This window comes from Carassius gibelio, chromosome B22, assembly GCF_023724105.1.
Source record: "Carassius gibelio isolate Cgi1373 ecotype wild population from Czech Republic chromosome B22, carGib1.2-hapl.c, whole genome shotgun sequence".
Taxonomy (NCBI): Eukaryota; Metazoa; Chordata; class Actinopteri; order Cypriniformes; family Cyprinidae; genus Carassius; species Carassius gibelio.
The window spans coordinates 8,709,767-8,731,441 of NC_068417.1; the positions used below are offsets into that span (position 1 = coordinate 8,709,767).

Consider the following 21,675-nt stretch of genomic DNA (forward strand, 5'->3'; position numbering starts at 1 on the left):
GAACGGATGTGAGGAAGAGGACAAATAAACTACAAGGAAATGTCAATGTTGACTAAAAAAACGTGGGGGATAAAAATATCTGAAACATTTACATGACATCATGCAATAAAAATTTCTTTAGAAGATCTTTAGAATGTATTATTTATTACTTTAAAATGTATTTTATTTAAAAACAAATGAATGCTTTTTTAAAAACATAAATGTAATGGTTTCCAGAAACATTTCCTGCATTATTACCATCAATATTTAGTACATAAAAATACTTAAAAAAAAAAAATTAATATATATATATATATATATATATATATATATATATATATATGTATATATATATATATATATATATATATATATATATATATATATATGTATATATATATATATATATATATTTATTTATTTATATATTTTCTTTTTAAGTATTTTTATGTATATATATATATATATATATATATATATACACATACATGGTATTGTAATATTTGTTTTAAGATTAATAAAAAATATTTTGTATTAATATATCCTGCGATGTAATATTATTTGCATAAATACAGTACATTAAAAAAAATTTGTAATGAAAAATACATGCAAATAATGTTACAGTGGAGGACTTTTATGCCTAAAATATTATTTTCCTAAAAAAAAAATTTGTTTTTATTGTAAATACATTTTGTTTATGCATAACATTATATTTCTTGTCTTAAAAAATAGTATTCATTCGGTTTTTATTTTTTAATAAAGTTGAAAAAAATGTAATTCATGAAATGTTCATGAAAATAACGTCACAAAAAAAATAGCTCCTGCCAAAAACATGTTTTTTTTTTTTATGCAAATTATCATATATTATTCTCTATGTTCATTTTGAATTACATGTGAATAAAATGTGATTTAGTCACATTTATACTTGAAGCACAGAAAGCAGAGATCCAGACATCTCTTGGCAGTCGTCACGCTTCATCGCACTCCTGTTCAACACCATGTCCTCACATAAGATCAGTGCACCTACAGCTCAAAGATCCACAGCGGTTTGTTACGGTCAGCTGCAAACATTCACACATACTGTAACGCCGGCCGGCCTGCGGTGCACCCTTCAGTCCTCCTGGCGTGAGTATCGACCACTGCCGGACACCAGGACCGCCCCGTTCCACCCTCTTGTGCTCCAGGCAGGAGTCTGGTACCCATCCGCTCGTCTGCACGCGATTCAGGATGGCAGATTAAGTGCCTCACTTGTCCTCGCGGCCAGTTAATATGGCAGGCTGGATTTAGCTGATGCTTCTGCGAGAAAAAAAGAACAGTTAGTTCTGGTGAGGCTGAAAAAACATGTTTTACCACAAAATTGATCATTTAATGTGATTCTATCGCAATAAAATCATATTTGTATATAAAATTCACATTATATTAAAAATACATGATTAGGTTCAAAAATTTAAGATTTGAAAAAAAAAAAAAATAATAATTATATATATATATATATATATATATATATATATATATAAAATCGTCACATTTTACATCAACGATGAGCATGTGAAATCTGATTGGATAATATTAATTTTACTCTTCTGTATAAAAAAAAAAAACTGTAATACCATTTACGTTTTAACGTTTTTCATACCAGATTTCAAACAAGTTTCAACAAGTTGAACAAAACAAGTTGGTGCGCTAGTATAATCTCCATCCTTGCTAACCACAATATACTTAGCATTAGCGCTAAACACAATCCTGTTTCTGAGTAACATAATTTGGAGTGTCATTGGGAACTTGTTTCAAGACTAGCTTCTTGCTAATCTCATGCAGTTATTTCTAAAAAAGTCGTTTAAAGGCAAAACAACTGACTTTACTGTAATGTACTTTACAATTTAAATAATATATTTATAAAATTGTTATTGCACAATAATGAGAATTTAGGGGAAATTGTAATGAAAATTGTCACACAAAATAACCAACTACCCAAAAGCGACGAAAATATCCTCAACAAAATCAATATTTAAATAATATATTATGATTGAGATTACATATATAATAACTTATCTACTGATAACTAACCTAAACATTATAGCTAATCCTAAAAAAGCAATTATAGCTAATAGTTAAAAAACTATTTAGTCCTAAATGTACATATTTGAGAACCTGATTGATTTTGAAGTGGACTTCACGAAAATGAAAACACTACAAAAGTCTCTACAAAAGAACAGCGGGTAAATGTTGTGCGGGTGATGTTAGCGTTAAAGCCTCTGAGGAGTGCGATTCAGTTTTGTTACAATCCAGTTAAGAGGAGCCAGAGAGCAGGTCAAACACAAAGCAAACACATGGATGGAAGCATTTGTTTGGACTCCTTCAGGACGTCTTGACAGCCGAGGCCAGAGAGACTTCATCAGCCTGACAGCTCGGCTCTAGCGGAGAAGCAGCTAATTGCTGTGGGACTAACGTGCTTTCTGTATCTATCAAAACAGACCAGCCCACCCCACCACCTCCAGCATCACGCCCCAACATGGGTCTCCTCCACCGCACTCACAAACAACCTTCAAAACAAACACTGCTTTTACTTGGCTAGACCTCGCTAGTCACGCAAAACTAGCGTGCTAGCTCCAAAACCTAAGCATGAACCACTCAGGTCTCTGGATTGAGAGAAAGGTACAGAATCGTCTATGCTAAGTAAGATATCAAGGCCTTAAGCAGCCTTAGTTAAACTTTCTAAAAGTACTAAAATGTTTCACTTGCGTGACCGTAGCGGCTCTCACTTGAAAATAGTACAACTTTTGCGCAACTAGTTATCAAAGCACAACAACAAAATGGTATAAATACATCTCGGATTCAAATAGTGCCATTTTTGAGCCATTTCATTTGTATAATTCCTTAGAATGAACTGGTTAATAATTATTATTTTGATTTAATTGTAAGGACATTTTTATAGCTTATTTCTGCTAATGCTACATTTTCAGTTGCGTTAAACTGCTAGCAACACGTTCTCACTCCCAACTCCTCACATATTGATGCTTGGTCAGGACCCCTTGGTGTTGGTACTCCTTTAGCATCATTTTCAGACAAACAGAGATATCCTTTTAGTGTAATTTTTCGATGTGCAGAGCCCTCCTTTGTTTTCAGTCGTTTGTCTTAACGTAATGGTTTTCATGCATTTGTAAAAAAAAAAAAAAAAATAGAAATAATTTTATATAAATGTGTATTTTCTTTAGAGCACCCTACCCTAAACCTACCCTACCCACTTCTGAACAATATAAAACACGTTACAGGCAAATAAAAGTACAGTCACAGGTTTTTATTGCATCTACCGACAACAAATAAGCAGTTTAACCCTTAAAAGCATGACAAACAAGCCTTCTTGCATTCCAAGTCTTCTACGGCCATACAATATCTTTATGCAAAGAAAAGAGTAAAACATAAGGTTTTAAATGCTGAAAAGTATCCCACTCCGTTAACGCATGACACAGTCGTTCAAAACCCAATAGCATTTCACCACCAAGGCTGACACAAGCCTTTATTTTTATTTTTATAAATTATAACTGTAGTTGTATCTGGGTTTTATATCTCATGTTTATTGACAAATGGTAGGTTTAGGGGCAGGGGTTTGCATTACATGCTCATAAATGAGTAAATAATGTAATATAAACTAAACTGTTGTGTCACCCCAACATGTATGCAATATTATTACCCAATATCTAATTTAATTATGATGTCAGAATTCCCAGACCCTTTTGCTTCTGCACGCTGACGCCAAGGGTTTCTTATTTAAAGCAATGGAGGACTCTGCACATTGAGAAATGATGCTAAAGGTGTATCCTGTGTGTCAAAAATATATTTTATTCAGAGTAACTTAACCTGGGAATCCACAGTTTCAAATTTGCTAATAAACAGGCACTATATTAGTCATATTTCGCAGTTCGTGAATCTCCTTTCCTCATTTTCTTTCCAAGCCTTCCCGGAGATCTGCGGCTCCGCAAATCAAAGGATTACCCTGTAATTGAATTTTGAGTGCTTCAAAAGAAGTACCTCTAGGAAATAAACTCGGGATGCTGATGACAAAGAGTGGACGAGAGATGGACAGCAAATAGAGCGGGCCTGTTCGCTCTCATTCAGAAAGGAGCCCACGCAACAGACTGTGGCGTACAGACTCAGCGTGGCGCATGTGCCTGTCAGACCGGGAAACACACACTCTTCCTTTATTAAAAAATACGCTCCCCTGCTGGTGCGCCAACAGACCTCCGTGATCTCACTTCATATGACAGGCTCTCCATCAGCTCCTCTGAACGAGAGACATCCGTCTTTGTTAGGAGGCCATGGCAAATGCTTCTCGGCTACCCGAAACCGTATTTGTTTGAAGCGAACGTGGGGTGAGAGCAATATTATGAGCGATATTATTCTGCAAAATTGAAGACTTTAAAGTCATTTTTCTGGGAATTGTTCATCCGAAATGAAAATCCTGTCATGGTTTACTCGCACTCATGTCATTCCAAACACGCGCGACTTACGGGGAGCTAGGGGAAAAAAAGATGTTTTGAAGCATGTTCACGCTGCTCTACCATGAACATAAATATAACTAAAAGCACGTCATTCAATTAGTTAAACAGTAATATTACAGACTAAAAAGGCTGAGAATCATGAAACGCTCAATTGTTGGCGCCGATAGCCTTACGGGGAGCATGCCGACATATTTTTTTCGCGACAACATTGTGCTACAGGTGTCCCAAGTTCGAATCCCAGCTCCAGGATCTTTCCCGAATCCCCCCCCCCCAACTTTGTTTTCTGTCACTTCTATGTGGCCCTATACTAATATATTATAAAAAAGTCAAACCAAAAACTCACCATTAATTCAGTTCACAAATCAGACGACACTTTACCACACGTAGTTCAATCTGACCGATTGAAAACTTGAGTATTTTGGTGATTAAGTCATTTTTATCTCTCACGCCTTAAAGCCCATGCGCAAAGGTCATCATCTGCGCATTAATTACAATAATCACACCGCTAAAACATCAGTATATTTCAGTTCCACCAGAGCTACGCCATAACTCCAGCGATCATCTTTATTCATTTTCTTCTGCTCCCAATTTAGACTAATTAAACCACGCAACATGCAGAAACGAAGGACAACAGCATGATTTATCATTCGTTATGACTTTCTGATAGATCCGTCATCTGTGTTCATCTGAGATAAGTGCACTCGTTGAATATTAATGAGGACTAATGACACAACGCTCTCGTTTCTGAAAGTGTTTCAGATGGAGAACCTGAGAGATTTCATTCAGACGATGCTTTTGAAGCTATGAAAGCCACAACAACTGTGCTATGATTTTCAGAGAGATTTGTTTTCAGGTCTTACACACTAACTGATGAATTTTAGCTTTTGATCAAATTTGACGAGGTAAAACCTTCTAATCTCTTGTTTATTTATCTTGTTTATGCATTGGAGAAAAATCTAATTATCTTTGCCTATTATTTTACTTCAAATATTCCAGTTGTATCCAACTCATTTATAATGTCATTTAAATCAGCCTCGCCAAAAACTACTGTGTGTTAAAGTAAATCAAAAGATTTTATTATAAGGCATCATTGGTGATATTAATTTTCTTTGAGCTAAATAGATATTTTCTTATGAAAGTAGAGGACTGAGATAATCATAATCATAATAATAATCTAAAAACCAATTAATATATACAAATAATATTTTTAGTTTAATTATGAGTTTCATTGGACAAATAATAATAATCATCATCATCTCCAAATAAATAAAAAGCAAACAAAATATTTGATCTGTATAATAATAATAATAATAATAATAATAATAATATCAAACTAAATCCAAAATCAAAATCTTCTAAAGGTTAGTTATAGCGAGATAATTAGTTTAATAATATTTTTTCAAAATAAAAAACAAATAAAAAATAAACAAATATTTTAGTTTAATTATAAGATTAGAGTAATAATAATAATAATAATAAGAAGAAGAATGATATCAGAATAAATCCATAAAATAAATAATACAATTTTTAAAGCAAGTTTGGTTTAATAATAATAATAATTAAGAATAATTAAATAATAATAATGTTATTGTACTTTTTTATTTCAATAATTGAGATTATTATTAGTATTATTATTTTAGTATTACTAATATAATTCAGATTTAGTTTTGAGTTTTGAGTTAAATTATGAGTTTAATGGGACATTAGAGATAAAATAATAACAAAATAAAACCAAATTAAAACAAAAACTCAAAATATAGTACTATTAATAATAATAATACTACATCTTAATTGTGAGTTTGCAGTTTGAATTCAGAGATCGAAGGACCAGACACTAAAAGCACTATACAGAAAGCCCTATAAATCCCCAATATGTTCTTCTTTAATAAGTGAAACAAGGTTCTGATTGGTCGTCACCCTCAAGCCCCGCCCACTGATCTGCAGAGCCCTGATAAGCCCCGGCCTGCCCTCACAGCTCTGTATCTACAGCCATCTCTGCTGTCCTGATGTATTCTCGAAACAAACCTGTTCCTCTGGAGCCGATACGATCAGAAAGGAATCAGCCAGATGGAGCAGATACCTGCTGAAGTAAGAAGCCCGGGACACTCGCCAGATCCGACCTCCGTCAAACTAAAAAGAGTGTTTTCTCATTCCCGGTAATGCTGTCTCCCCCCTCTCTCTCCCTGGCTTTATTTATCAACTCAAATCCAGAGGAACGGTGGCGTTTCGAGACAGGAGGTCAGGTGCTGTCTTGTCCGCACTGATACTAACTTCTGATTGGTCGCTGGCGTCGCTGGCAGAGGCTCGGGGAGATCAGATGGGCCGCACTGATTTCAAGACTCAGAGAATTGCTCTCAAGTCACTACATCAAACCCTTTTTTCCCTGCCGAGCCTCTCGACAAAGAGCTGGAGAGGGACTGATAGAGGGGCAAGAGCCTTTTAACCCACGCCGAGCTTCCTGTCTCAGACGGACAAAAAAGAGAGAGCTGGATCAGGGATGACGGTCTAATGCACTTTAAAAGCCATGAAGGGAAGGGCTTTGTCCTTCACGGAGAGAGACGGTGACATAAGATGCTGTCCGTAACGTGCACGAGCTACCTGAGACACAACGTTACAAGACAGGCTTCGAATAGCACCTATTTTCACCTAATGATTATATGAATTATTAAATCAACCATTAGGGGAGGTTAGCACGATAATTACTCAGGGAGCATCTGTTTTTAATCATTGGTCTATGTAAGCACGCACTATACAAACGTCTTTTACCATTTCCATGTGTCTTCCTGGTTTTTTCAGCAGCTCACGCCATGAGCAACGTGATTTTGATTCTATGTCAACTTATGGGAGGTTAAAAATGCAAATCAAAACCACTGTTCTTCATTAATTATTTATGAATGTTTTATGAAACAACAGTATACAAGCTTTAAACAAATAAAATACATTTTATTTTTAATATTTATTCAAGTTGATTTCATAAAATATATATTTTAACTCAAATATAAATACAAATATTTAATCATTATATATTTGTGCATAAATAATAATAAAAAACTGCATAATAGTTTGGAACAAATAAAATATATAATTTGGCATTTTCTTTTAAATATTGAATAAGAATCGATTTAAAAATATAAATGAATGATAATAGTACATTTTCTATAAATAATAATAAATTAACACACTAGCTTACTAGTTTAGAACAAATAAAATACATTTTATTTTTAATATTTATTAAAGTTGATTTCATAAAATATATATTTTAACTCAAATATAAATACAAATATTTAATAAATATATATTCGTGCACAAATAATCTACTGCATAGAAAAAAAAAACGTAATAGTTTGGAACAAATAAAATATATAATTTGGCATTTTCTTTTAAATATTGAATAAAAAATGTATTTAAAAATATTAATTGATAGTACGTTTTCTATAAATAATAATAAATAAACATAAAACATACTAGCTTACTAGTTTAGAACAAATAAAATACATTTAATTAAAACATTTTAACTAAATATTTTATTTAAAAAAATCAATTTAAGAAATTTTTTTTTTCTTAAATTAATTAAAATGTTATACTGTTTAATCTAATTAAATAAATTAGCACAGCAGCATATTAGTTTTACTAGGTTATTTATTTATTTTTATTTTGTGCATTTTTGTTGATAGGACAGAAAGAAATTGTTGTGACTGCTTACTACTTTAAAAAATGAAAAAAACTTTTATTATATATATATATTTTTATATTTCATTCAATTGGTTTAAAAAAAAACTAATTATCAATAACCACTACAAAAAAGAAATAGGTGCTATTTTTCACATCTTCAGAAGCCATACATTTCTTGTCCTTTTTTGGGCTCGACAGACCAAGATTGCATAAATTCCTTCTCGTTTTGTACAGAGTGAAAACAACAGATGGTTCTGGAACAGAACATGGGGACGGACAGATAAAGACAAAAGCTTTATTTAAGAGCAAATTGTTCCTTTAAAAGGAAAAAATAAAAGTTTTTCCCAGGATTTACTTCACATTCTCAGTGAACGTGGCATTTAAATCAGACAGAGGACGAACGGAGCCATTAATTGGATTGTAAACATTTGGAGGCGGGCTTGCAGACACACCGCTTAAGCTAATGCTAAGCGTCCAGCCGCATGAGCTCCCTTTTCACATCAGGCCTCTGGAAGGCAACTTAATTGCTGACTCCAAATGTTAATTGGATTTCATTATGTGTAATTTGGGTAGTTTCAGCTGAGGGAATCGCTAATAAAGACCGACAGTGAGCGGCATTGAAAAGTCGGGAGTGATTATTTGGTGCTTTGTGAGATTGTCAGGCACTAACCATCTTAAAAAACATCTTTCAAAAAATTCACTCAGAAATAATAAACAAATGAAAACAAGACAGAAAAACAATAACTTAAAAATTAAAGTGCTGATGCCAAAAGAAAACTTCATGATTAACTCGAATTAAGCCGCCTGTTGTTTATTAGCGCTGTTTTTATAATCCCTGCGATTACTTTTGCACAGCAAATACAACATTCTGCAGCCAAATTTGTCCTGCATATTTTGTGCTCCAGAAATTAATGATGCCTCAAATCATGTGGCTATTAAATAGTTTTAGAGTTTTAAAGTTTTATTCAAGTGTGCTATTAAACAGGTGAAACAATCTCACAGACTCATGAAAAGATAAACACTAACCATATCTGGAGACCAGAACATAAGAGGGATTTGAGGAAGATGACTGACCAGTAGTATCACTAAGTAACCCAGAGCACCCTGAAACCGCCTAAAACACCCTAGTATCCACTACTGTAGAAACTGCCCAGAACACCCTAGTATCCACCCCAGAACACCACAGAAACCACCCAAAACACCCTAGCATCCACTACTGTAGAAACTGCCTTATACTGCTACTCTAGTTATCACCCTGAAAGTCACTCATAACACCCTGGAAACCACCTACTGTAATGATCACCTAGAACACTCTAGTAACCACTCAGAACACCTTAGTAACTAACCAGACACACTGTAGTGATCACAGCTTAGATACCACCCAGGACATCCTAGCGACCACCCATAAAATATCTAAAACCACCCAGAACAGCCTAGTAACTAACCAGAAACCAGCCATTGTTGTGATCCACCAGATTACCCTAGAAACTACCCAGAACACCCTAGTAAATACCTAAAATATCATAGTTACTGCCCAGAACAACATAGAAACCAGTCAGAGAACCCTAGTAATTGCCCAAAACACCCTAGTAACCACTTAGAGCACCCTTGTAACTCCCCAGAATAACTACTTACTCTAGTAACTGCACATAACAGCCTTGTAACCTCCCAGAACACTCTAAAAGCATCCTAGTAAACACTCAAAACACCATAGCAATTAATCAGAAACCACCTACTGTAGTGATCACCTAGAACAGGGTTTTAGGGCATGCACCCCCCACATTTGTCTAATTTCACCCCCCCCCCCCCCCTTACTGTTCACGTTCACCTAAAACAACCAACTGTGCTTACAAGGATACTTGTGAAGACAGCCACTGGTATTCTCCTGCTGTCTGAGACTATCTGTTTGTGCACTTCAGATGTGTGTGCGGTGCGCACAGTAACACTTTATCAAAGGTGCATGCATAACGCATTGAGATGTCTTGTGCTTAAATGGCTTTAAATGACTTTGTTTAAACTGACAAGACTTAAAAAACGTGAGAATGAAAAACATTTTTAGGAAGCAGCACTGGCCTGACCATAAAGATAATTTGGGGGGGCTAAGGTTATAGATGGGGGGCTGAAACCCACCGAAAAAAGGTTTAGAACTGCACCTGGTATAGCGTGCATAATTATACTAAAACATAAATGACTAACCAGAAACCCCTTACTATAGTGATCACCCAGAACACTCTACAAACTAACCAAAAACCCCCTACTGTAGTGATCTCCCAGAACCCCCTATAAACTAACCAAAAACCCCCTACTGTAGTGATCTCCCAGAACCCCCCATAAACTAACCAGAAACCCCCTACTGTAGTGATCTCCCAGAACCCCCCATAAACTAACCAAAAACCCCCTACTGTAGTGATCTCCCAGAACCCCCCATAAACTAACCAGAAACCCCCTACTGTAGTGATCTCACAGAACCCCCTATAAACTAACCAGAAACCCCCTACTGTAGTGATCTCCCAGAACCCCCTATAAACTAACCAGAAACCCTCTACTGTAGTGATCTCCCAGAACCCCCTATAAACTAACCAGAAACCCCCTACTGTAGTGATCGCCCAGAACACCCTATAAACTAACCAGAAACCCCCTACTGTAGTGATCTCCCAGAACCCCCTATAAACTAACCAGAAACCCTCTACTGTAGTGATCTCCCAGAACCCCCTATAAACTAACCAGAAACCCCCTACTGTAGTGATCGCCCAGAACACCCTACAAACTAACCAGAAACCCCCTACTGTGGTGATCGCCCAGAACACCCTACAAACTAACCAGAAACCCTCTACTGTAGTGATCTCCCAGAACCCCCTATAAACTAACCAGAAACCCCCTACTGTAGTGATCGCCCAGAACACCCTACAAACTAACCAGAAACCCCCTACTGTGGTGATCGCCCAGAACACCCTACAAACTAACCAGAAACCCCCTACTGTGGTGATCGCCCAGAACACCCTACAAACTAACCAGAAACCCCCTACTGTGGTGATCGCCCAGAACACCCTACAAACTAACCAGAAACCCCCTACTGTGGTGATCGCCCAGAACACCCTACAAACTAACCAGAAACCCCCTACTGTGGTGATCGCCCAGAACACCCTACAAACTAACCAGAAACCCCCTACTGTGGTGATCGCCCAGAACACCCTATAAACTAACCAGAAACCCCCTACTGTGGTGATCGCCCAGAACACCCTATAAACTAACGAGAAACCCCCTACTGTGGTGATCGCCCAGAACACCCTACAAACTAACCAGAAACCCCTTACTGTCGTGATCGCCCAGAACACCCTACAAACTAACCAGAAACCCACTACTGTGGTGATCGCCCAGAACACCCTACAAACTAACCAGAAACCCCCTACTGTAGTGATCGCCCAGAACACCCTACAAACTAACCAGAAACCCCCTACTGTGGTGATCACCCAGAACAACCTACAAACTAACCAGAAACCCCTTCCTGTAGTGATCGCCCAGAACACCCTACAAACTAACCAGAAACCCCCTACTGTAGTGATCGCCCAGAACACCCTACAAACTAACCAGAAACCCCCTACTGTAGTGATCGCCCAGAACACCCTACAAACTAACCAGAAACCCCCTACTGTAGTGATCGCCCAGAACACCCTACAAACTAACCAGAAACCCCGTACTGTAGTGATCGCCCAGAACACCCTACAAACTAACCAGAAACCCCCTACTGTGGTGATCGCCCAGAACACCCTACAAACTAACCAGAAACCCCTTCCTGTAGTGATCGCCCAGAACACCCTACAAACTAACCAGAAACCCCCTACTGTAGTGATCGCCCAGAACACCCTACAAACTAACCAGAAACCCCCTACTGTAGTGATCGCCCAGAACACCCTATAAACTAACCAGAAACCCCCTACTGTAGTGATCGCCCAGAACACCCTACAAACTAACCAGAAACCCCCTGTAGTGATCGCCCAGAACACCCTACAAACTAACCAGAAACCCCCTACTGTAGTGATCGCCCAGAACACCCTACAAACAAACCAGAAACCTCCCAAAACAACCTAGTAACTACCTAAAGCACCATCGTACCACCCAGAACAACCCAGTAACCATCCAGAACACCCTAGCATTGCGGTGGCAAGTCTTTCACAGACTAACATCCACAAATTCTTTAGTAAATGTATAAATATAGTGATTGTTATTATTCAGTATCGTATTTGGATACAGAGCACTTTAATATCAAAAACATATCAGTGAAATTATTCCATTTTCACTGAGCTATCAAGGTCCGACCTTTACCATGCCAACATGCAATATAAACCTAAGAGAACATTCGTACACTCAAACGAAGCTTCAAGGAAATCGAGAGCTTGTGCAAATATCATCAGTTAAAGCAGCTTATATTGCTCACAGCACTGCTGTGTGGACTTTACACACTGTAAAACACATTATATCAGGCCACAGATGAGGATGGGGGATGATTGTGTGACATACAGGTCATTTCAGAGCATTTCCCTCGCATAGAGCGTCCAGCTTTAATGCGACCGCATGATGTGCTTTGATGAGATCTTTCAACCAGGGGTCCGTGAGTAAAGCAGGAAGTCTGCAGTGAAGATATATAAAACATACATAAATTTAATTTACGTTAACCAGTGCTTTGTTAAGCTTGAGGCCGTTTACCTGTATACGCTTATATTTTTTTATCGTACAGGCGTTTTGTACACATGGATCTGGTGAAACCGATATTTTTTAAATCCGGGTTCCAGAGTGGATAAATCTGAAAATTCCACCCTTGCGTTTTCATGTAGACAGCAAATCTGTATATTTTCTGAAACAATGACGTCATCGGCCCATGTCTCGCCACTAGTCAGACACCGCTATGTTATGTAACAGAAAAAAAAACATGAACAAAACACTGAACGATTTTCTTTTTATTAACTAATATTAAGACAGATTAATAAAATGTACTGTTTGTTTGTATACCGCGCATAAGGCTTATGCACATATTGGCAGAATTACAGCGCTACCTACTGGTGTATATATATTGGATATATGGATATATATATATTTTTTTTTATTGTTTTCCAGTATTACAATCGCACCAAAAAGAAAAACAATTGTTTCATAAAGCAATTAAGTTATAATGTAAATGAGGAGGGAATCAAATTTTTTTGCGTCACGATCTGTCAGTAACTTTATTAGATGTCATCGCCAAACTAATCAAACTATTTGCTTGAATTAAAAAAAAAATTACTTCAGAAACAGTAGGTTTATTAAACATTTTAGCAGTAGGTAGTTATTTTTATAACTTTGTGTTTAAAAAAATTATCCACTCTAAGTTAAGGCTGTGAACATATTATTCCGAGTCACATGCTTCAACACCTGAAAAAGAGTTTGAGAAAAATTGAAGAATCACCCATAAACACCCTCTTTTTACATATTTTGTACTTGCTTTTCTTTACTGCTAGGTTAAAATAGTGTTAGTCACACAATATATGATGACGTTCTCTCTATTCTTATTCAGACCTCAGCACAATCCACTTCGCTGGCTTCCTGACGGATCTCTGGCTTTTGTCTCCATAATAGAATTATTGTAGCTTCAATAACAGTGGAGCTGAATGCGATGAGAACTGTAGCAGCAGAGGAATTACAAAATGAATGGCAAACAAGTGCGCGAGAGCACATTCCCCGTTCAGGCTCATCACCTCAATCAAAAGCCAAACGCAGGTGGAGGATAATGAAGTAAAAAAGAAAAAACGTTTTACTCTGGAGTGTCTAGTTTTACGAGTTCTCTCTCCAATCCTGTCCATGCTTTTATATATATCCTGAATATTAAAATGAACCTGGTGTGGTGAGATACATCACGGCCCCATGTACCACCGTCACACTAGGGAATTAAGTATAAAATGTGCTATAATTTATTATCTTCATTGTCTTCTGATCGTGTGTGATTCACTTCAATGTATATTTTTTTTGGTCATTTATTTAGATGAATATAGAATCCAGGACTCCGACACCAATTTTGCATCATGTTTTATTAATCATCCTATAGACTTCACAGTCTACAAAAGACCCATGTCTAGAAAATGAGATATTTCAGAAAAAAAATAACTAGAAGAAATACCTAAAAAAATACATAAAATCACATATATTTGATAAAATGGTGCATTTTCAGTTAGACTGAACATTTTAATGATGCTTTTAGTCATTTATTTATCAAGTTACACATACCTCCTGCCTCGTCCACCATTTTGTATGGTTTCCACACAGAGATAATTGTCATGCATTCTGGGATTGCCTGTCCATGAAGGATGTGTATGATACGAGCCACAATAGTGTCTCAAATCAACTTTTGATACAATCTTTGTGTCAAGAGCAAATTTTGCTTCTTTACAGCTCATAAGTTTGCCTAAAACTTGTTTTTTTCTTTCTTTTGTAAAGGCATGAAATTGCTCACTGCTCAAGTGAAATTCACTGTATGAATAATAAAAGCCAGTTCACACAAATTACTAATTATAATATTAGCATCCACTCCAACTTGGCAATAACGTTTGTTTTTGTTTAAATGCGCGCGCAGTTAAAATTTAAATATTCGCGCTCTTTTTACTTGGGTGGATTCTTATTGGTTCAGTGGTTTTTAACCTTCATCGGCTGGAAAAAAAGTTTTGAAAATGATTCAAGGATAACTTTACTCTGTCGTTATCAGCAGCTATAGAATTAGAACTATATTAAAACTTTCTTTGGTGTAAACGGGCTATATAAGATAAACTCATAGCCGTCTGGATCTATGATGTTATTGATGTAATTAACGTTTTCTTTACGTTATTTATATTCTCCATTATAAATACAAGGCCACGCAGCCCTGTGCTGCAAGAATGACTGAAATGCATGAATGTTTCAGGCGGCTTTCATGTTCGCGCGCCGAGGACGCGGTCAGTGCGCGAGATCAGACAGCAGCTGGAGCTTCATTCTCTCTCTTCAAAGGAACCGTGTTCTAAAAATATCCACACTGTAAGTCCAGAGATCGAACGAGGACGCTCGCTATTCTGATCTTTCACACTGGCGCGCGCGTCCTGATCAGTCGGTCCCTCGGAAGACATCAGTGAGCTTTACTGCAAATAACAAAGAGAAAGAAACGACAAGGAGAAAGGGCGCTCGAGTTTAGAAGTGCGCGCTGAAGCAATCTCTTCTCAGAAGCTCCTGAACTCTCGCGTTTCCCGGAATGCACGTTGCGGCTAAATTAAACATGAAACATCACAGTCTTGAACACTACTGCGACGTTTTCTGAAGATGGCCACATGCTAGGATCTGTGCCATGATGATAGGGTGTTGTGGTGATTGCAAGGGCGATGCTGTTTGGTTGCTAGGCTGTTATGGGTGGTTGCTAGGTGGTTTGACTTTGATACCAGGGAAGCCTCTGAATCTGTAAACAGAAATAGTGCTCTTCTATTCTTTTTTTTCTTGTATTGTTAGTTGAAATACAATAAATTACAAAGCTAAATATTTAAATTATGTTGTGCATCATACAATAAAGCCCAATAAATAAACACTAATTAATCAAACTATAAAATTATTTATAATGGTATTATTTTTTTATTTGAGTATTAAAATATGAAAACAAATATATATATATATATATATATATATATATATATATATATATATATATAAAATGTACTGTTTATTATTTATTAGCATTGACTCTATACATTTTTTAAACATTTTGATCACTATTTTAATATACTGTATATTTTATAAATCTCTCATCACCACTATTTAATTTATAATTTTAATTGCTTTTTATTGTTGTATTTTATTATTAAATGGTCTTTATTTTAATTGTAATAGTCATTATATATAGAGAGAGAGAGAGAGAGAAAGAAAGCAATTAGGCAGCATTTAAATCAGACTCATCATTTTCTGTTTAAGTGTGGCCACATTTGCGAAATTTCTGCGAATTTGTGTGACCAACTTGAACCACTTGTGAAATCTGCGTAAGGAAATGTTTTGCCTTAATGCAAAACTCCTGATTGCTTGGATTCCCGCTGAAATTATTGGAATTTACCAGTGAAATTTTGCCAAGCAGCAGTAAATGTGTCCACACCTTTACCAGCTTTACTTAACCTCAATAAAAGTCGCACAAAATCTGCAAAACCTTTAAATACACATTGGTTTGGTGGTAAAATTAATGGATTCAGGAAGTGCCTCAAGGTTCTACATATGCCTTTTAAGTCCTAGCCGATGAGATCTAAGGTCCTGTGAATTTTTGTGCACTGTCCATGACCCATGTCCTCTCAGAGCTCTATAAAAGATGTAATTGAAAGAGACTGATGGATGAAAAAGAAGAAAATGTCTACAAATAGAAGATCTGTATGTTTCTAAAGCGGTACAAGAGGTCATTACCCATCAAAAGCCTTCTACCCTGAGACCATTATGCTAAAACTGCCTTCCACGAACTAAACATTTCCTGAATTTTTCCATGTATTCGGCAATTTTGGCCTTTGGTATCTACAGTAGGAGTAATTAGCGGAGCATTAGCTGTAGCTGACAGAAGATGCGTGGCCTCCCATTTGACCCGCAGAATAACTGATGGAATACCGTATCAGATCCAAAGCTTGTGTCCGCCTCCAACAGCTGTACCTAACCGACCTGTTTGATCCAGTAATTGACTCGGAGAAGATAAGAGAGACAAATACAGCCGGTGGAAAGAGATGGGGTGGAGGGCTTGAGATTAGACAGATTTGATTTCCTGTAGGGCTTCATATAAAACCAGCAGGAAAAATGAACTCTGTTTGATTTGCGTGCAGTGGCTCTGCTTTAGGACCTAAAGGAATAGTTCACCCTGAAATGAAAATGTCCTCACCCTCAGGTCATTCAAGATGCAGATGAGTTTGTTTCTTCATTATTTTTGGAGAAATGCAGCATTCCATCACTTGCTCAGCAATGGATCCTCTGCAGTGAATGGGTGCCGTCAGAATAAGAGTCCAAACAGCTGATGTAGTCCACAAGTCCAAGTGTGATCTGGTCTGAATCAGGAGAGAAATCTGCACAGATCAAGCACCATCTACAAGCCCAAATACCTCTAAACACATGTTGCTGGAGAGACAACAGGAGATGGACTTTTTCACTGGAGGAATCATTATTTATCGATTACAGACTTATATTTTAGTTAAAAACATCTTAATTGTGGATTACTTGTGGAATATTGTGGTGTTTTTATCAGGTATTTGGACTCTCATTCTGACGGCACCCATTCACTGCAGAGGATCCATTGGTGAGCAAGTGATTGAATGCTGCATTTCTCCAAATCTGATGTAGAAACAAACATCTTGGTTGGCTTGAGGGTAAGTATATTTTCAGCAAATAATTTTTTTGGGGTGAACTATTCGTGTAAAGTGGCGACACAACTCTAAAATCAATGGATTTACTGCGTGAACACACGTCACTAAAATTCTCCAGTCGTGACATTAGTGCAAGGAAAATTACACTCCTCAGGGATCATTTGCGATATTAATGAAGAAAAATATTTGCATGATTCCGCACCAGGCATTAGTCCAGAATAGCTCAGAGTTAATTACAGCGCGGTACTAATTGCAGAGCGCTTGACACCGCGCATTGTTTCAGGTAATGGATTCTAATTGGTCGTCTTGATGATCTCCTAACATCATCTTTCATATCTTGACACCTTTGCATGTGCTGATGAGAGAAAAAGGGTTTTACAGGTAAGGTATTAAATTACACTGTTTTTGGGGTGGGGAATGTTACATTTTAAAGCACCTCTGACTGGACGAGCCATGTTCAAATAATAACAAATTATAATAATTATATTTATCATTAACAATAATAAACCTTTTTTTATCATTATAATAATGATGCAGTCCCAAGTGTGGTAAATTCAGCACAGTCTCTTGTGGCTTTACTTCAGAATAACTCTAGACGTTAGAGATTACAGAGGCCCACAGAATTACTATATCAGGTGAAATATTATTAGCATGACATTTCCCTCTGCGGTTCATGGAAACCTTGGTAAAAGTAGTTGTGGAGACATTGTGTGAACAGATCATTCGTTTTTTCTTTGGCTGTGTTACTGGGTCGCAGGCTTGATTGAAGACGCCACGTCTCTAATGACCCTTGAGTGCTGCTACACTCGCATGTCTAAATTCAGAGTATTCAAAACCAGGCAGAGTGAAAAGAGAGGACAAGGCCGTCTGAGAGACGATTATCACTTGACTCCGAGCAGAAAACACTGATGAGTCTCTTCCTGCCTTTGGCTTTAAGATATCTATATACATCTATCATTCTATCTATCTACCTACCCACCAAACTTTCTACATATCTGTTGACCATCCACCTATCCATCATCCATTTTTCAAACCATTAGTCTGTCCATCTATCAGTCAATCTATCATCTGTTCATCCATCTACCCACCCACCCATCTTTTATCCATCAATCTTCAGTATCTATCATCCATTTAACTACCCATCAATTTATCTATCATTTGTCTATCCATCTTTCCATCCATCAATCAATGTTTATACCTATTAACATATATACTTTTCTATCCATCCATTTACCCACCCAGTTTGGATCCATCCACCCATCTTTCTACCTGTCTATCTATCCATCAATCTATCAATAGTATATCCATCTTTCCCTCAATTCAATGTTTCCACCCATTTACATATTTACCCTTCTATCTATCCATCCATCCTATCATTTTTGACCCATCAGTCCATCCATCCATCCATCCATCCATCCATCCATCCATCCAATGTTTCCATCCATTTACATATCCATTTACTCTTCCTTTCTTCTTTTCATCCATAATCCGTTTATCATGTCATCTGTCATCCATCAAGCCACCTATCTTTCTATCCATCATCCATCCATCTACCATTAATCTATCAATTGTCTGTCCATCTCTCCATTCATTCATCAGTGTTTCCACCAATCTACATATCTATTTACTCTTCGATCCATCCATTTACCCACCAATTTTTGACCTATCAATCTATTCATCAATGCATTCATCTATCCATCATCTGTATGTCCATCCATCCATTGGTTTTCAACCCATCATTCTATCCATCCATCAATCCATCTTTCTAGCTTTTATTTATCCGTCTACCCATCCATCCATTATCTATTAATCATCTATTCACCATCCATCAATCCATCCATGTTTTTACCCATCTACATATCTATTTACTCTTCTATCTATCTATCCATCCATCCACCCAACCCATCTTTCTACCCATCAATCTATTCATCCGTCATCTAACTCACATATAATGAAGGATGCAAGGGACTGAGAGGAGGTCTGGGGTGACATAAATTCTTGTTTGAGAGCAGTCGTCTGTACTGCCCAGCGATTGGCTCGTTCATGCGGCATGAAATTCCCCACGAAAGGCCAGAGCTGTTGATTCCGTCCTTCACACCCTCGGCCTGCCCTCTAATTTATGACTTGCTGTTGCACCAATTAGCACCGTAGGGCCGAGCAGCACCACAGAGGTGTCCCAGTCTGCGTTAGCTGTCTCACTGCTTCCCGCCACTGTGTCAGAGAGTGCAGAAGTGGAGATGACGTTGTGCGTCGTGGGAGTCGAGAAGAACACACATGGAGAAGGATCTAAGGGACTAAGAGGAGGTTCGGGGTGCAGGCTTTTCGCTCCATCAGTGAGTCAGTTGACCTTTGACACTTCTGGTAAAGCATATGAAGTGTTATATGGAGGCAGGAGGTGATTCTGGAGGTGTGTTAGTTTTACACACACATACCTGTACAGATAAACATACATACACACGCACACACATATACACACATACATATACACACACACAGACACATCCTTGTTTAACTAGCAATTACTAGGGCAGGTAGCTAAAAATATAAAGCACATGCTTGACACAATCTTAGAAGTGAATGTCTTTTAGTGTCTTTTGTTGTTTTTGCCGTTGTTTAATTATGATGGACTGTAGAGTGGGTTGTTCGGCTAGCATGCTTCTTATTATGAAGACTCTAATAGCCTTCCAGCCAAACATCTGCCCACTTGGGTGAATCTCATGAAGAAATACCATTATTTCTAGCTAAAAAAAAAATCAAAAGTTTTTATATCTTAGCCAGAAAAAGAATAAGTGTGGAACAAACATTTTGAAATTAGATTTTAATCTAAAATTACCCTAAATACATAAAAGCAATATAACATGCATTTTCTACAATAATAATAATATTTTTTATGAGTATAGACATTTGTTAAAATGTTTTGTAGTAATATTAATACTAAAAATAATTATATTCTTCTAAATAACATTATATACATTTTACAAAAATGTAAAACTTCTAAAATATAAAGTACAGATTTTGTGTGACTATAGTCTCCAAGGCTGAAGCTGTTCACACCTGATTAGCAGCACATCTGGCTCAGTGGACTCTTTTATTAGTCCTCTAAACAATGAAGCAGTCCAACAGTGACTGCCATCCTGCTTGTGCTGACCTCAGCCAGATGCACAAAGCCCAAGTCCCAGAACTGGACACTAGCAGCCTAATCTGAACACTGGACCGTGGTGATGGACGACGTGTCCCCGCATCACCTCGTGTTTCTAGACAAAGTCTTCTGCATTTTTAACGAGCTGGAAATGTTATCATCTGTCATAGTAGTGTCTCTCCTCCAGGCAGTGCGCTGACGAAGTGTTTAATATCGGAAATGCAATATTAAAAAGCGCTAGGTTGGGAATTATCCATTACAGCTTAGAGGACGGGAAAACCGCCGCTGTCATGCCTGGCAAAGCCACTTAACCAGTACATTCAGAAGAGTTTTCAGGAGACACCTGCTCAGTCATAGTCTGGGTCTCCAACAGAACGAACACAGATATGAAGAGCCGAATATATGATCCAGGTGCCATAAGCAGGTTTGGGGGATCCGGTTAATGGAATAGTTTGTGTAAAATCATTTACTCGTGTACCATCAGCTTGTTTCAAACTCAGTCCAAGGACTGCAGAAAAAAGTCTGAAGAGTGAGGAAAATTAAAGTAGAAACATGTTTAAAATAACATTATGCATTATATTTTTTAATAATAATTTGTGCAAGGAACATATGCAATTTTAATACTTACATTTTCCAAAATTACAAGAGCAATATACCTTATTTTATTTATTATAATAAAATATGGATATACTTTAAATCTGAAGAAATATTTATTATAATAATCCAACTTTTAAAATTGATATAACATTAGAAAAGTGTTGCATAATTTTACAAGTGTTACATGATACATTATTTTAAATTTATATTGTGTTTTTGTCATAATTTTAGGTTACATCTGAATTTTTTTTATAATTAGACACTTTATACAATTACAAAAGCAACAAAAACATTATATTATTAGATATTAATATTAAAATGATCATTTTATAAAATACAATGCATGTTTTTGTTTGGCCTGATTTCTGTAGGCATCCTCTTTGGCCTGACGAAGATGTATGAGTTTTGCTGTAAACCATGCTCT

The 21,675-nt window shown here is 36.8% G+C and overlaps 1 long non-coding RNA gene across 3 annotated transcripts in view; it reads right to left on the reverse strand.

Moving 5' to 3' along the window:
- Positions 1 to 858: 858 nt before the first annotated feature.
- Positions 859 to 21,675, reverse strand: part of LOC127987404 (uncharacterized) — a 70,888-nt gene continuing 50,071 nt past the window's right edge. For all 3 annotated transcript variants that reach the window (XR_008161195.1, XR_008161198.1, XR_008161197.1), the window contains one exon: positions 859 to 1,275. This is a non-coding gene — a long non-coding RNA (uncharacterized LOC127987404). The remainder of the gene's footprint in view (positions 1,276 to 21,675) is intronic.